Genomic DNA, 4581 nt, shown 5'->3' on the forward strand with positions numbered 1-4581 from the left:
GCCTCAGTGAGACTCACAGCTTGGGGACACTGTGGATCAAGGCTATTACTCTGTTCTAAGACCAGCTGCGGGTCAAGGCTATAGGGACACCTAGAGCTCCATTCTTTTCAGACCATCCTCAGGCAGATGCCTGTCTTGGAGACACTGTGGGTCACGTGTGTAGGGTCATCCAGAACTCCCTTCTCCTCAGAGCAACCTCAGAGGGATGCCTCGCTTGGGGACACTGAGTCATATCTACAGGGATACTCTTCTCAGACTAGCCTTAGAGATATCCTGGTTTGAGGATTCTGTGGGTCATGTCTATAGGCATTCCCAGAGCAGCCTCAGAGAGATTTTCCAGAAACTTCTGGATAAATAGGCGGCAGGTGAGAAAAAGGTGGGAAGTGGGAAGAGAAAGCAGATTCACTCCCTGTGCCCATTTGAGAGCTGAGGATGGAGCCTTGCTCTCCTTCATTATTTCAGCAAGGTTTACTTTGGGGAAACATCCCTTCAAGAGGCTCTGATTACTAGTCATCAAAACATGGCTACTTGGATGATTTCTGGCACAGAGGGAGGAGGAATTGTTCTAACTGCTTATTTTTACTGTATTAAAGCAGGAAAAATATTAAAAAATGGAAAAGTAGATGTATGAAACCCACAAGGTTATTTAAGTTAAATATGTTATTTCTAATAAGCCAGAATTTGTGAAAAAATAATTCATGGATTTTATGGAACTAAATTAATCAAAATTTTGATTGAGAATACATTTTGTCTTTGGTTGAGCAAGTCAGTTTATTTGGCAGTGTATTTGTAATGGTATGCTAAATACTGTGTTGACATTCTACATCTGCTGAAATATCTTGACTATATAATGCTTTGGTATTAGACCACAAAGTTAATTGAGGAAATTAATTTTAATTAATTGAAGTATTTATTTTAAGTAATGATTTCATTCTTTCCTCCTAGATCATGAACATTTTAAGTAAATCCAGAATTTGTTAAAAGTCAGTTAACACTCAACCGTGGACCCCTATGTTCCTGGTTTTTGTCTCAATGGGAGATCTGTAAGCATCATTTTAAACTTTTTAAGTTGATTGAGCATTCATAGTTTTCTTATTTTAATCTTTTATTAAAGTGTTTTTTTACTAGGAAATTACCCATTCCCTCTAGGTTTCCAATTTTATGTAGTAGGTTTCTGCAGTTTGATTTTTAATTTCTTCTCTAACTTTGAACTTCTGCTATTTTTATCAACAATATTTTTAAATATACTTTTTCTTTACCTTGTTTTGATTGAATTATCTTGTCTGACAGTTCTCATTATTTCAAAAAGTTTTAATTATCATTTTCTTATTAAGGTCTTTGGGACAGTTTGTGTAACTTGGTGGCAGATAACTTGATTAACATGTGAGAGTCCCTGGGTTCCATTTCAGCACCAGACAATATGTCTTTGACAGGACCCAAGTGTCAGGGGAATTGTTCAAAATATTATGTATTTACACACACACACACACACACACACACACACACACACAGAGATATTTTCCAAATTGGGTTGAAATTATTCTAAGCAAAATTTGCTAATCAATTTTATAGAAAGAAAGAGGATGGTGATATTTTAAAATTCCACCTATTGATATTACGTGACATTTCAGCTTAAAACCACTGAAATAATTACAGTGTGTAAGAGAAAAGTCAATAGATTCTTTTAAAAAAACAGATACATTTACCAAAAATAGACTTTTTTAAACAGACATTTTCTACTTTTTCAAATTTAGAAAGCATATTTGAATATCTTATTAAAGTCTTACATTCATCAAGTAGTTAGTTTCTCTTACTCCTTGCAAGCAAGGGAATTGACCTTCTAATAAGCATGCTTTATATATTGTCAGAAGTTCTTTTTGGAGAACTCTATTAAGTGTTTCTCATATATTCAAAACATCACTTAAAAGCATGCCAGTGACCTTTTGATTTCATCAATCTTAATTTCTTTTGAAATAATGTGTGTATACATTAGTACTTACTAAATATTACTTTGTGTAGGAAATCACGTGATTTCATTTTATATAAATGCTGGTGCTCTATATTATATATTAATGATTTCAAAATATGAGTTGAGTATAACTCATATTTTGAAATCATTTAAAACATACATACACTTTTTACCATATTTTAATGAAGTAATATAAGTGGAGACTAGACATGTTAATATCATGAGCTGAAAAATAATTAAATATAGTTGAATTATTTTGGGGTATTCAACATAATGGTTTCCACCTTTTTCTATAAATGCCCCAGTTGTCTCATATTATATGCTTGGTTTGGAGTATTCTTTTAAATTTATTTATGGTGATGAGAATTAAGCTGATAACCTTGACTATGTTAGGCAAGCAATGAATTTCAGCCCTTTTAAAATATTATGTTGAGACAGGATTTTGCTAAGTTCCTGAGGTATTGAGGCTGGCTTCAAACTTTGTGATCCTCCTGCTTCAGTCTACAAAATAGCTGTGATTACAGTTCAAAGTGCCTAGTATGGCCTAGAGAACTTTATGTCATTATCATGTTTCTAATTTCTTTTTTTCACTCCAATACACATTTATTCAACTAAAACAAAACATCTTTAAACATATTTTAACAATGTACAAATACATTTACAACATAATCTGCTGATTAAAAGACTCCAACAAAGTTTGAAGTATCTCAACAGAATTTACAACTGCCTACAATAATTTGTAGATTGGTTTAGTTTACAGTTAAATATATTGCCTTGTTTAAGAAAAATTATTAATACAAATGTATGATTTACAATATCCCCATTATAGCAAGAAAAAATAGATTCATAAAATGTCTTTAGGTATTTATTATGCCAAGTATTTAAATGATTATTTTTACTATGACATAAGAATAATATTAATTTAGTACTAAAAGATTTTATTAGTCCAGAGACCACTGAAGAGTTTCCAGGAAGTTGCAAAATAAAATATGACTATCCTTTCTATGAAATAAATAGAACAGCAGCAATCCCTGGGTATCCCTTAAACATAAACTATAAAGATTCCATTTATTATTTAGACCTTAAGTATAAAAATAAAAGAAAATTTTAGAAACTAGTTTCACTTGTGCATGTCTAAGGTAAACAATTTCAACATGAAGTATATATTTAATATTAACAATTTTTTTAACTCATACACAAACCAAGTGTTTACTCTTAATCATGAAATCAACTTATTTCTGAAAATAACCTATAGAAATAATATGTAAACACACATACCTTTGAGATAGATTAAGAACATCCTATATTCTATGGATCAAAGTGCAAATATCTCTGTAACATATGTAAACTAACACATTAATTTGGGATATACGGATACATTACTATATGCATACATATGTACACCATAAAATAAATTCTGACAATGTTCTTAATGATATCATACTTCCCAGCCTCAAATACTAGAAAAAGAAAATTAAAACTTTGTTTAAAAAAAAAAGAAAACAGTTTTTATAGTAACTTTGCAAGTGAAAACAAAACAAACAAACAAAAATCAATGCTCCTTTTTACACTGGACTGAGCTCTAAACAATTCATAATCAAGAATCTCTTCAGCCATTCCCCAATATCACAGAAAACATAATTTTCTTTCTATTCAAGAAGTCTGTTCATTTCTGGTGTTTTGTCTTAAAAACTGCATTCCAACATACCAGGTAGCCATGCTGGTTAAATTCTTCTGGCTGCCCACTTGCACCTAATGTAACCATACAGGTTGGCACCCTGTAGCACCACACCCATGGTAACCATGCCAACCATTTTACTCTGAGGGAGAAGAGAGCACTAAAGGCAAATATCACCCACATCACTGGACAGGCAATTAGTCCTAAGCAAATGATTCTTGATTCAGCTTCTGAAACAGTTTTATTCTCCTGAGGAGATGCCTTCCTGGACTCAAACACCCAATGACTCTTTCCATCCTCATCAATATGATTCCACCACCCAAGGCCTACCATCAGTCTCTACCTGTGACATTCTTCACTGCCCAAAAGTCACGTGACAACAACAAGATAATTGTCACCATACAAGCAATAAAGCTGCTGCTGAGCAATTCACAGAGAAGATAGACTATAATGGCACAGACTCAGAAGAACAAATGGAAAAATGATGCCACTGGATGTCGGATTTTAGATTTTCTTGGCCTATTAGTTGTCTCTTCTTCTGCATCAAACAATGAAACATCTTCAGTGTCATCATTGCTGTCCTGAGTGTAAGGCTCTGCCAGTGTCTCCTATTCCTACATGATTGCAGGGTACCCCTACAGGGCAGGTCACAAGGGAGCTGAAGAGGTGCCCGGAGGCTGCACCCCTTTCACTTCCTCGAGTGCATGAAGTGCAAGATGGGCCGAGGAAAAAGACCACCAGCACCCCACCCACCACACAGAGCATTTCTGCAGCCCAACATCAGATCCGCCCAGGGCTTGGCGTTGGTTGAGGATGGGCTTCTCCTCTCCACACCCCCAAGCTTCCTGAACTCCTGGGTCACTCCTCCTATGAGGGCCTCGGAGCACCCAGATCACCTCCACAACAACTACCCTTGGTCCTCCATCCTTCCCGC

The 4581-nt window shown here is 34.9% G+C and overlaps 1 pseudogene; it reads right to left on the reverse strand.

Annotated features, from left to right (window-relative positions):
- Window positions 1–3622: 3622 nt before the first annotated feature.
- LOC144252393 (Golgi apparatus membrane protein TVP23 homolog B pseudogene) lies at window positions 3623–4048 on the reverse strand (annotated as a pseudogene).
- Window positions 4049–4581: the final 533 nt, after the last annotated feature.

This window comes from Urocitellus parryii, unplaced genomic scaffold (assembly GCF_045843805.1).
Source record: "Urocitellus parryii isolate mUroPar1 unplaced genomic scaffold, mUroPar1.hap1 Scaffold_422, whole genome shotgun sequence".
NCBI classification, from domain to species: domain Eukaryota; kingdom Metazoa; phylum Chordata; class Mammalia; order Rodentia; family Sciuridae; genus Urocitellus; species Urocitellus parryii.